Here is a 13,943-nt window from a genome sequence, read left to right as displayed (position 1 = left end):
ATCAGGATCCCCAAGTCCTAAGGGGGGGGGGGATTTAAGTGCGATACTTAATTTTTCCTACACAAGAGGCAGAGGGCAGGGAGGCCAGACGGGGAGGGGCCAGAGGGACTGTAGGAGCCAACACAGCTGGAAGTGATTAAGACCCAGCCTAGAAGGCAGCAGACAGGTAATAGTCTGGGCTTGGTAGAGCTGCAGAAAGAACCCTTTGCCCTAGAAGTGTTTGGCAGCCCCCTCTTCTGTATTTTGACTCAGTGTGTGACATGGCTGTGGAGGTTTCCACGGTGAAAAATGAAAAGTGCTTAGGGAGCAACTTTGCACTCTGGAGATGGGGGCCATTTCTGATTGCTTCGCACATGCAAAGGGTAAGATGCGCCCAGCAGACCTACCTGAAGAAAAATATAGTTTAGGATTTCCCGTGAACTTTTTTTCGTTTCCTGAGGCTGAGGTTTAAATTTCCTGCTTGGGACCTTCAGCTGCACTTTCTTACAGATGACTCTACAAGGCACGCTTGGTCCCTCTGCTTCGAACCCTCATTTCCTCCCTCACCCAGATCTGTCCCAGACCTGGCCAGGCAGGGTGACTCCCCTCTCTTCCCTCTACTTTGGGAGTTTCACACCTTCCTGGAAACTCTGAAGTAACTCATTCCTCCTGGACATTATAAATCTCACTCTTATATTTCAGTTTTTCAAGGAAATCTACTTACCAAAGAAAGAGAACTTCACGTCCCTCTTTGTTATGGGATAAAAGTGCCCCCAGGACTTATTTACCATGATCCATACAGGAACTATTCCAGCACAGCCTGCAGTAATTCCCTTGTCATAACACGCCAAGGTGGAATGCCAACAAAAGTGGGCTTGTGTTTTATCTTGGAAATTTCACCCACGCGCCCCTCCAGAAGAAAGCACAAACTAAAATGCAGCAGCATTTTGAGGAGCCCTGCTTGGTGCACTGTTTCCTCTGGACTGAGCACACTTTGCAGGAGTACAATCTGTATGCTATTATGCCTAATTTTCTAAGTCCTTGCTAAGTTGTATCAGGCCTGCCACCCTTGGCCGTTAAATGTCAGTTAAGACCTAATTAATTTAACTGCTCTGACAAGTTTAAATTTGCTCCCACAGAGACCGTAATTTGCCTTTTCCCAACTGATAGTGCTACAGGCAAATTTTTAGAAGAACTTTAAAAAATTTAACCAAAGAGTATAACGTGTTCATCATGGAAAAGTCAAAAACTAATGAAAATCAAAATAAGAAGATTTTTAACAATCATATAATTTTGTCATACAGTTATAAACACTATACATACCTCGATACAAATCCTTTCCCTTTTTTTGGTATATATCATGAGAGGTGATATTTCAAAAACTATTCATATTTTTCTTTTGCATTTTCATGTTCATGACTCAAAATAGGATTCTGTAGAATGTAAAAGCCAGGTTTTGTTCAAAGAGAGAGGATTTTTTTTTATTGAGATACAATTGACATACAATATTATATTAGTTTCAGGTGTATAACATAGTGATTCAGTATTTCTGTATACTGTGAAATGATCACAAGTCTAGTTACCACCTGTCACAATACATAGTTACAGATTTTTCTCCCTTGTGACTTTTAAGACCCACTCTCTTAGCAACTTTTATATATGCAGTACAGTATTCTTAACTACAGTTGCGATACTCAATATTACATCCTCAGGACTTATTTATTTTGTAACTGGAAGAGAGGAGAAAGTCGAAACCCCACATGCATGTGCAGAAAAACTGTGGAGAGAAACAGGGAGAACGAGGCCGGATAAGGACACACAGAGATCAGTCTCTCTGCTTCAAGGCAGAGGAATATGATAGGTAAGATGAGAGAAACCCCAAAGACAGAGGACTTTTGCCCATGTGATACTTTTTAGTTACTCATTGTAAGGCCAGGAGTGGTTTTCTCTAACTGTAATCAGTATGCGCTATTAGAAAATTGCTGCCGTAACCAAGGGGCCCGACTGTCCATCATACTCTATCTGGAGGATGGCTCTCAGGGATGAGAAGTGGATGAGGAAAAACTCGGAAAAACCGGATATGTAGATCCACAAGGGACTATGTTACCTACACAGACCGTCCCTCATATGGAAGGGTTGATCAAATTGGACTAAATTTATTGGACCCCCCGTTTCTAGGAAGTTTGTGGAGAAAGTCAAATCAATCATAAGTTAGTAAAGAAACTACTGTTTTTTCCCTGCACATCTGAATGTAGTCTGAATGAATTTTTCCACCCCAAAACGTATATATAAAAGTGTCTGAGAACACTGGGGCTGAGATTAGAAAATGCAGACGATAACGTAAGCTCCTTCTCACCCCACTCCAGAGATTTGCCGGGCAGACCCCAAATCACTTCGCTGCCCCAGAATACCTACCCAGACATCGGGGGTCCCAGGGGAGGTCCCTTGAGCTAGGTAGAGCTGAAGTTTCAGACGTGAGTGGTAGACGGGGTGGGGACAGGGTCAGAGGTTTGATTTTAGGAAGTGACTCCAGGGCCTCAGGAATGAGGAAAGCTCCCGTGCCGGGGCTGAGGTCAGCAGCAGGGCCTGGAGGTCAGCGCAAGGAGGGCGTCTGGGTAAAGGCAGAGCTGGGTGCGAACCCCGTACCACCCAGGCCCCCTGCAGCCACTGTGAGCCCTGTGAAGGAAGGGGTCCGGTTAAGAGGTGCATGAAATCCAGGGAAAGGCATTAGATCTCCAGTCTCTTAAAAACAATTCAAAAATCCCCAAAGTCTGAGCAAGAAAAGTTATTTCCAACTTGGACACAAACTCATTTAGTCAGAAAACCTCTCCTACACTAAGCTGAAGCTCTTTATGGGTTTCTATGTATCCCATTTAGTATGACTATTCTTATATTTCACTGCAGAAGTAATAATAACCCACACCAGGGGTGATGTGTAGTGCACAGCACATTCGTTACATTATCTCTCTGAAATCTGAAAAATTCTGAATTTGAAACACATCTGGCCATGAGTTTCAGACAAGGGATTCATAACACATATTTCAAAATTGTCCTTGCCACCCATGCAATGCACAGTCTTAACTAAGTAAGGTTCTGTTTGCTGTCCTAGCATTAGATTTCCTCTAATACTTTCAAGGAAGTTACAGAGTTTCATCTAACAGAGATACAACTGACATATATTTTCTTTATCTGATTTTTAATGCTGTTTTAATGGGTAAGGAAAACTTTAGCCAACTTTTTATTTCCAGTTTATCAGGAAGCACGAAATGTCATTAATTTTTTTCCAGTTTTGATTTGCTTTCCTTTTTATGCTTTATTCAGATTGTATGTAGGAGCAATGTTATCATACAGTAAGTAGATGGATCACTATTTTGCAACACTAAGTATTTGGGGCTGCCCTTTGGAACTATATACTCAGAATCGAGATTGTGAAGGAAAGGCGATTAAGACTGTCTGCGACAAGCCACACTTTCTCCTGTACCATGTAATGCAATCCTCATTGCATTTACCATTTTAATTTATTTACTGCAACCCTCTTGAAATGATAAAATGGTAATTTTACCACGACTACTGAATGTAATCTTCGTGAAAATTTGTCAAGTTAATTTCCTATTTGTATAGTTGAGTAAACTAAAGTTCAGAGAGGTTAAATAAGTTGCCCAAGGTCACACAGCCAGGAAGTAGCAGAGCCAAGATTCCCTGTCTCATTTTTTCTTAAGAGCAGTGGTCTGCTAGCTGGTCTCAACACCTTTGGTCTTGCGTACCTTCAGTGCCCCCTCTGCTTGCCTTGAATCCCTCCTGCAATACATCTTTCCAGTGTTCATTTCTGTTCATGGAACTTTCCTGCTGAAAATTTTCCAAAGGTTTCCTACTGCCCTCAGAATAAAATCTAACCTCCTTGTTCTGGTATAGAATACCATTTGTGATTTGACCTTTCCCACATCTCTACCTTCATCTCCAAGCTGCAGAGAACTGCTTGTCATTTCCTAAATTGTCTCTTCCCTCTTCTTGTTTGCACAAATTATTTCCCCTACCCAGAAGACTTCCCACTGCCTTTTCCCCAATCCTCCTTACTAATTCACTCTCATCTGCATGCCACCTTAGTCTAACCAAGACTACCGCAGAAGCCACCTCACAGATCTCTTTGCTTCTACTCCCACCCACCTCTCCCCCCAGTCCATTCTCCTGAGAGGAGCCTATGGATGGTTTAAAGCATAAACCAGATCTGCCACTCTTCTGCCTCTCAGTAGCCTACCTTCGCCATGGCTCACAAGGCCCAGCATGGCCTGGCCCAGCTCACCTGTCCACTCTTCCCCTTGAGTACCAATGCTCCATCCACACTGGCCTCCTTCCTGTCTCTTGTCACCACCTCAGGGCCTTTGCACTTGCTGTTCTCTTGGTTGGGAATGCCCTAGTTCTTTGCATGGCTAGGTGCTTCTCAACCTTTGGGTCTCAGCCTAGATAAAGCCTCCTCAGGGAGCCCTTTGCTGACTGTCCTTCCACTTACTCTAAACTCAAGAGTGCTCTTCTCCCTGGCTGCCACCGCTGCCGTTCTGCATCACAGTATCCCGTTTATATCCTTCCCTGTGCCTTTCATAGCCATAATCATTTGATGTACTTGTTTGTGTATTGCTTTATGTATTTATTATTTCTCTCTCCCACCAGGCTGTCATTCTATTCTCAGCACCTGGGCATCGTGCCCAGCCCAAATTTGTATTTGTTGAAGAGAAGAGTGAATGAATGAATGACACCTCCACAGCTCAGCACAAGCATCACCTCATTGCGGAAGCTTTCCCCGACCGCTCCCAGCTAAACTGGGCTTCCTGTTACAGATACTGATTCTCTCACGTTTCTCCCCATTCCCTAGGCTGGTTGATCATTAAGAGAAAAGACTGTGTGTATATTCTCTGTGCCAACCAACCACAGCACCTGGTGCAGATGGTGAGGGGTCTATAAATGTCTCTTGAATTAATGAGGATTGGATACATGAAAAAAAAAAAAACCTGCCAATTTCCATGACGGCTCACAGCTCCAACCTCAGTCATCACTGCCTCATTCTCCCTGGTAACCCTGCTCTAGTGCAGCACCTGGCACAGGGAAGGTATTCAGGAATAGTTGTTCCATGGAGGAATAAATACATTTTTAAAAGAATAACAGACCTGTAGCGCTTATCTTTGTATTAGCAATTTCCCTTTCACAAAACTTTGCTTAAGCTTTGGCTTCGTGGCATTTTTGTCACTGACCAAGAGGAATATGACTTTTCTGAATCTAAAAACATTTTAAGCATTTTTTTTCTTTTAGCAGTGGCTACTCTTGACACTCTTTGGATAACTCCACATTAATCCATCCACTCCTTTATCCACGTATTTATTCCCAGAGTTCCCAGAGCCTCAAGCTCAATTGTCTACACTGTAGCGCTCTCCACTGAAAGACCCCAAAGCACAGAGCAACTCTTCAGCTTACTGGGCAAGAGGGACTATTAGCCTTTATTACATTAAGAAACTGGGGCCCAAGAAAGGGGAGAGGACAAAGCTCTTCGGATTTCCAATTCCTACTTGAAATCCTAAGAGACCATCCCAGGTCTGGTGGACTCTGTCCACCCCGGTCCATCACCTCCTCGGAAGTCATCAGGAGCCACTACACGTGGCCGTTTTCTTCGGCTTCTCTCCTCCCTCTGTCCCACCCCCACCTCCCACCCCTTGTTAATGTGCGACTGACCCTGCGGCTTCCCCCGCGGAGGACGGCGTATCTGGAAATGCTGGGCAGCCCAAACTAGTGCTTTCTCATTCTTAAAAGTTCAGTGGGAAACTACACATAACTTTTGTTTCCATTTGTTTTCTGATTTTAAAATAATACATGTTCATTTTTGGAAATTTCAGAGAGTACAAAAAGGATGAAGGAGAAGATTAAAGACACTAGCAATACCATGCCGCAGGACTAACCACCATTAATATTTTTAACATTTCCTCCTACCTGATATAATCATATTCAACTCTCTATGTCTATCTTGTCCAGCTCTTTCTCTTCTCTGTTTAGGTGATCAATAAATGAATGAATGTGTAGTTTGAATTTTTTTCCCCCAAAAGTCGGCTCATACTATATATAATGTTTTGTTATCTACCTTTTAAAAACCTAACATCATATCAAGAACATTATTTCATCAAACATCTTTTTCTACAAAATTATTTTTTTATAATTTAAAATAATTTTTATTGGATTCCTTTAAAATATAGCTGTCTAGTATTCTAAAGCGTAGGTACAAGTTTCTAAATAATCCCTCATTGTTGAAAGACCTAGGTACATTTTGCCTTTTTTTCCATTAAAAATAACACTACAAGGAGCAATGTTGCCCATAGGTCACTGTGGGTGTATCTGATGGTTTCTCTAGTATCTATTCTTAGTGGTGGAATTACCAGAGCGAGGGTTACATGTGTTTAACATCTGAGATAGGTACGCGCAACTTGTCCTCCAGAAGGCTTGTCCAATTTATACTCCCCAGTGACGACACATGTGGGTGCCTTAGTATTGCCTGGAGTTAAATGCTTTCGAAGTATCATTTATATTATTCCGGTGTAGTGTTATCAAAGCAAGATGCCTTTACCACTTCATCTGCTTCAGCTTGGACATAAATAAATCACTCTAAGTAGTTGCATTTTTCTTGTACAAGGAATGTTTGCTGCTGACACATCTTCCTATCAACTAGAGGACAAGCGCTCCATCCGCAGTTGTTAGATGATGTGCATCTTTGCAGATTCACAGGCATCCTCACTCTGCTCTTGTTCAAGACTTTGGTGTTCCTGGTTTCGGTGCAGATGAAAACAGGTAATGCATCTGCTTCCAGTTCCCCTTACAGGAGGCTGAGTTCCTGCAGGATTCCAGGTGCCTTTGGGATAACACGGGTGGAACATGGGATACACCTCAAGACGTGGTCACCTTTGAGGTAGCCAGCTAGCCTGTGAGGCCCATGCCAGAGATCTCCTCTACAAACAGTCCCACCCAGGGCCTGAACATCCCCAACCAAACCCCTTCCTGCCTACCTACCACAGATACCAGTCCTTCTGTTTTAAGTCCATTTAGCCTATCCTTGTCTGTGCTCTTTCTTAACGGAAAAAAGTACTCCCAAATGCATGCCTCTTTATACCTACTAATTATTTAGAGGATGAGATGGAATAGTCATACAAACTCTCAACTAAAGCTCAGCTGGTTCATTCCTCTGCTGTCTCTGCACCCAGACTTAAGTGGGAGGCAGTGGGGAGTTAGCTTACCTTTCAGTTCATCACATTGCTCAGAATATCCTAAACCAGTGAATGTTGGGCTTCCTGCTCCCTGATCTCTTCTTCCCTCTCACCTCTCCCTAGGAGGATTGTCGGTGAAAGAGATTTGCCCCAGACAATTAGACTCTGGAGAAGTGGGAGGGAGGGGGACTTCCCTGGTGGTGCAGCGGTTAAGAATCTGCCTGCCAATGCAGGGGACACAGGTTCGAGCCCTGGTCTGGGAAGATCCAACATGCCGTGGAGCAACTAAGCCCTTGCACCACAACTACTGAACCTGAGCTCTAGAGCCCATGAGCCACAACTACTGAGCCAGCCTGCCCCAACTACTGGGGCCCACACACCTAGAGCCCGTGCTCCACAATAGGAGAGGCCACCGCACTGAGAAGTCCGTGCAACACAATGAAGAGTGGCCCTCGCTCACTGCAACTAGAGAAAACCCATGCACAGCAACAAAGATCCAATGCAGCCAAAAATTAATTAATTAATTAGTTAATTAATTTTTAAAAATGCTCTCATGTTACCAAAGCCAACAAACCACCCCCCCTCAAAAAAAAAGTGTGAGGGAGGGAGTCCACTGACTTAAGAAAAACATGTAAGGATTCTTTTAAATATATAATCCTTTTACTATACAGGGTAATAGGAAAGATATCCAAGTAAGCATTTTTAAAATCAGTATTCTGTTAATATATTTAAAAATTCCATTTCTATGTTTTAAGCTAAATTTCATTAGTGTATTATAATCGGCTGAGTATTAATAGCTGTATACTCATACCTCCATATTAATAGATGCCTGATCCTGATGAGTACTTGAGGAAATAGCTCTCCATCAAACATTTTAGGATTCTTTAAGTTGTATTATGAAGATGACTTTTGTCACTCTCTTCCATTATCCTCATCCTACCTTATTGCCCTCATCCCATTCTCATGTTAAATGAATTTTTTCCCCATGCTTTTGCTAAAAGGAGGAACCTTTTGTTTAGTGCTTTACAGAAAGTGACTAATTTCAAAGACAGAGGAAAATAGGGTTCTTCCCTGCCTTCCAACAGAGGCTCTGAAATGGACCAGGAGGAATCAAAAGCTCTAAAACAATGTGAACACTCATCTGAATATTTTGCCCGTTGGGAACCCAGCCCCACAAGGCTCCACCTTAGAGGAAATAAGATGACACAGATGGAGAAAGCTCAGACCTGGCCTCAACAGCCACGCAGGGCAGGGCCTTGAGGAAAGCTCTGGAATGGCGTTGGCCCACCCCACTGGCCTGGAGTCCTGGAGACGGACCTTTCAGAGGGATGCAGTCCCCTCAGGAAAAGAGAGCTGCTTCCTGGCACCTTCAGAACACACTAATGTGGCTCGAACGTCTGCAGGCACATTTTCTTGCTCCAGTGAGAGTCTAGGGGGATATCGCGCAGCTGCGAGAGCTCGTAAAGCCAGTACGGTGACTTCATCTCTGGCCAGGCAGCCGGATGTTACACAGAGGAGGAGCCACCAGCTAGTGCTAAATAGCGATGAGCAGAAAAGCCTGGAGAAGACCCAAGAGTCACCTGTGTGTGTTAAAAACCGCACTCTACCAAGAATGGAATCATTTTGCTATAAATGAACAATATCTTGCATAAACATTGAGGAGACTGGCAAGTATGCAGGCACCTGACCCAGGTTTTACTTAACAGATGCCCAGAGTCCCTCATCTGGCTCCTCAGTGGCTGGCTGGGCCCCCATAGGACAGGGAGTTCATTTGTTTTAAGTTTGGTTTCAATGAATCCCTAAGATTGGCGGGGGGGGGGATGTATGTGTGTGTTTAGTAATATTCATTTAAATAGGAAGCTTGAGAGAGCTTCCCCTTCAGAACATCTTGAAAATGTAAAAATTCTCTTGCTTTGGCAGGAGAACTTTGGGACTTATACAGAGCATATAATAATCTGTGGTGAGGGTTGGTTCTGAAAATGCTGTTGGTGGTGGTGTTTTTGACACTGAATAGCTAAGCTTGTAAGGCCAAGCTCTTTCATACGGTCACATGGTTTTTCCATAGATCGTGTTACCATCTTATTTAGGACAATACATTGAAATAGTCATTCAATTTTGGACCTTGTGATAGGTGCATATGTATTTGAATTCCAATTTCTGAATACCGGATTATATTTTATAAACACTAGGGCAATATGTTATTTAAAGGATACTCTGTAAGTCCTTTTGTTTGGTGGGAGAATAAACATTTACATTCCTCAGACAAAAGAAATATTCTATCATAATAGTGGACAATCTTATTATTCATAAAAGTCAGAATCCATCAATGTTATTTAGAAAGTCCTTCAACTTTTTTTCAACATAAGCAATATATTTTTCCTATCCCTTGATAATGGTACTTTCCATCTTGCAATATTTTACAAAGGATATTTTTTGAAAACAAAGATATCAAGGGACAGCTTTCAAAACAGCAATGTACTAAATATTGGCAATGTTTTTTTTACTTGTTGCTCAAAGTCTTTTCATGAAGCTGTGAAGTCCCTAATATGTTCTGGGCACTACAAATTGACCATACCTTCTCTTCTCTAGGTGTTTCCAGTTAGAAAGTCATTTAAAGCAAGGCTTGCAAACTGAGGCTGCCCATTCCAAGCTAGCTCTTATTTACTCAAATGTGGTTAATCTGTTATTACACAGCTACCTTCAGTACCAGTGGGATGTCACCAGGGCTATCTCCTTCTCAACTCTTGGATTAAATGAGTCTCCTTTAGAGTGTAAGCCAGAATTCTCTGTGAGCCAGACTGCAAAATCCCTAGAGAGCAGCTGTGAGAGGAGGAGTCTCCATCCAAGAAACGGCCGAGGCTAAGAAGAAATGAAGGTGAAGTGGTCATCAGAGATCTTTGCTGCATACACTCTACTTTCATAGATGAGAAAACTGAAGCCCATGGAGTTACTTGCTTTTTCTAGATAGCTGTAACTATTTAAACACCCACTGGAGCCAAAGGCATGCTTTTCTTGCTACTATTCAACATGTATTTTTTCCCCAAGTGCCAAGTATCTTCTATGAACCAAGCACACATTAGTGCCATTGAGAAGTGGACAGAAGCTGGGCTTTGGAGAGGCTTTGCGTCCAGTGGGGCAGAAGGCCAAGAGCCAGGTGATAAGCCTTGCTGTGTTCTGCTGCTGCTTCTCTTACTATAGTTCCCTTCTTCTTTGCTCTAAATTCAGATTGTTACTTATACTTGAAACAACTCCATTTTTCCATCCCTTTCTGGTTACCAAGACTATTTATTACCCCCAAATGTTCCTCCCTTTATTTTCGCAGGAGGCAGTAGTGACCTGTCTGAGGTGCATAGCTTTGCATTGTCTTTCTGGTGGTGGTGGAGAGTTTGCATGAAGACACTGACACTCATTCTGTCCATCTTTTAATTAAGGATGCCTTTCAAATAACAAAACTCCATAAATATTAACAAATGGACCCAGTTTGGGGCACAATCTGGACTTTGAAATGAAAAAAACCCAAGATTACAATAGAGTAAGGAAAGGAAGAGCTACACAAAGGGATTGGATAGTTGTTTGCAGCTGTCTAGCTCATTTTGTTTGATCGAATTCCCTCATTTGGGTGAGGCCAAAGCTGTACACATATTTAGCTGCATTCCTGGCTTCATTTTAGAACACCACCCCTGTTTTTCTGTCTCCTTTCATTTCTCTTTCAATTTATATTTTCCTGCTATATATTTGAATCCCTTGAAGTGTCCTTAAATGTTTTCTGGAACAAGGCAAAATGTAAATTAATCAATAGATAAAGATTAGCGTACAGTGGTGGTCATATATCTCCATCTTCTCCTCTCTCTCGGCTCACTGCACCGGCTTCTGCCTGCTCTCTTCTCTTGTCATGGATTTGTCACCTGCTACCAGATTCTTTCTAGTGGCTTTTCTCATTCCTTATCCTCCTAGCCAGCTCAGCCCTCAGCCCTGGTAGCCATCTCCTCTTTCCCAAGCTCACTCCTCCATTTCCATGGTGATGCCTGGTCCTCCTCTTATCTCTTCAGCTGCTTTTACAGGGATCCTTTTCTAGTTTCTCTTTCCAACCCCATTCACTAATTACGATTCTGAGATTCAGCCCCGGGCACTCATGTTCTTCCACCTCAAGGAGAGCTCATTTTCTGCCAGTGACTACAAGCCCATTGGGAACAGGGACCACATATTTTTTAATATCACAGAAGGCCTTGCACATACTTGGAGCTCAACATGCATCACTGATTTAAACTTGATAATTCCAGGAGTGGTAGTCTATAGTGTCCCTTTAGAAAGTTTAGAGAAGAATTTTAAGGAAAAAAATCAACTAATTGTGGAATATATATAATTATATTGTCCAGTGAAGTCTATGGTCGCATAAACCTATGAAAGTAAAATGGACAAGGATCGGATTGGAATCTTTTATTATGTCCAGCATTAATTTTAGTACATCTTACAGATGGTTACACAGATTCTACTTTTGCTGCTTTTTGGGTTTTGCGTATATTTTCTGAAACGCATCTTGAGTCCTTCGCCTTTCCCCATCCTCCCTTCCACAATGCCACATGCTGCTTGCAGCCCTATCTATCGCCTGTTACCTTGATGACCCAACGGCCTCCTACTGGTCGCCCTGCTGCCTTGAGCTCCTCTCACGTGTTCTCCACCCAGCAGCCAGAGAGACCTTTAAGAGCTGCAAGCTGGACGTGTTGATCCCTTGCCCTACCTTCTGTGGCCCTCTATTGCCCTGGGGATAAATATCCTTTTGTGTGACCTGCAAGACCTTATTAGCCTTTATCAGTTCCTAGGATGCTCCACAATCCTGGCCCCAGGGCCTTTACATGTGCTCTCCTCTCAGTGGGGGAGACTCTGAATTTACCCTCAGGGTTTGGCTTCCTCAGAGAAGCCTGCCCCGACTCCTCAGATTGGTTCAGAAATGCTGATTATTCCCTGTCATTGTTCACTATGCTTTTCCTCCACAGGATTCATGACAACCAGAATGAAACAACTGTTGGGCTGTTTATTTGAAGCACAGTGTCTGCTTTCCCTTGCTGGACCAGAAGCTCTCCAAAGGCAGGCACGCTGCCCCGCTCGCTCACCACTTTATCCAGAGCAACTAGGCGGGCACGTAGTAGGTGCCTCCCACCTGTGTGTTGAGTGTATGAAAAAATAAAAGTTGTAGAGGAACCAAACCTTGCTGTCTGGTATCCCAATAAAACCCTTGAGTTTAGAAAGATGTTTAAGGCATGGCTGGAGCTGGAAATTAAAGAGGCGGGCTGAGTGGGGAGTGATGTGGTGAAGGTATACTGGAAACAGCTTCCACAGGTCCTGAGGAGCTGATTGGAACGTGAGTTGAATGAGGACCCTTGTGAGTAGAGAGGCCCCAAATCCGAGCCAGGGATCTTTTCCTCAGTTGGGGAAAACAAAAGCCTCTCTGATCTTCCCCACTTGCTAAGCCTTGATTTACTTCTGCATCCTATTTTGCACACAGTAGATAAATCTGTGATTATCTTCTAGGAATTCTGCTAGGTTGAAGCCAACACACTAAATAAGTCACAGGTCATGACTCCTTTTAGAAATAATCACACGTTGAATTCATCTTTTTTCTGGCTAATCTTTGGAATTTCGACATATTTCTTAGCATCTCAGGATAAATTAAGAGCTTTGGGAAATGAGAGGTAGCAGCTATGGTTTGAGAAATGCAGGCATCAACCATAAGAAACTAAGCATCCATGTAATTCTCAATGTGACTGGTTTTTGGAGTCCCAGCGCTAACTTCACTGCATCTTCTTCTTTTTCCTTCTTTCTTTCTTTTTCTTTCTTTCTTTCTTTCTTTCTTTCTTTCTTTCTTTCTTTCTTTCTTTCTTTCTTTCTTTCTCCCTTCCTTCCTTCCTTCCTTCCTTCCTTCCTTTCTTTCTTTCTTTCTTTCTTTCTTTCTTTCTTTCTTTCTTTCTTTCTTTCTTTCTTTCTCTTTCTTTCTTTCTTTCTTTCTTTCTTTCTTTCTTTCTTTCTTTCTTTCTTTCTTTCTTTCTTTCTTTCTTTCTTCCTTCCTTCCTTCCTTCCTTCCTTCCTTCCTTCCTTCCTTCCTTCCTTTCTTTTTCTTTTTCTTTTTCTTTCTTTCCTTTCTTTTTAAATTGAAGTATAGTTGATTTACAATGTTGTGCCAATCTCTGCTGCCCAGCACTGTGACTCACTTTTGCACATATATATGTTCTTTTTTTTAAATATTGTTTTCCATTATGGTTTATCCCAGGAATTCACTGCATCTGCCATTTGGTGACATTGGTTTTGTTATTTTTGAGTATATTAGCCATGGCAAAATACCTATGTGAAATTTTTTAGTTATTCATTTCATTAAAAAGACACAGGATTTTTTTTTAATTGAAGTATAGTTGGTTTACAATGTTGTGTTAGTTTCTGGTATACAGCAGAATAGATTCAGTTACATATATATATTCCTTTTCAGATTCTTTTCCATTATAGATTATTACAAGGTATTGAATATAGTTCCCTGTGCTGTGTAGTAGGTCCTTGTTGTTTATCTATTTTATATACAGTGGTGTGTATCTGCTCATCCCAAGCTCCTAACTTATTCCTCCCCCACCCGCTCTCCCCTTTGGTAACCATAATTTTGTTTTCTAAGTCTGTGAGTCTGTTTATGTTTTGTAAATAAGTTCCTTTGTGTCATTTTTTAGATTCCACACATAAGTGCTATCA

This window comes from Hippopotamus amphibius, chromosome 3, assembly GCF_030028045.1.
Source record: "Hippopotamus amphibius kiboko isolate mHipAmp2 chromosome 3, mHipAmp2.hap2, whole genome shotgun sequence".
Lineage (NCBI taxonomy): Eukaryota > Metazoa > Chordata > Mammalia > Artiodactyla > Hippopotamidae > Hippopotamus > Hippopotamus amphibius.
The sequence above is the reverse complement of the archived record's forward strand: the minus strand, read 5'-3'. Positions refer to the sequence as shown.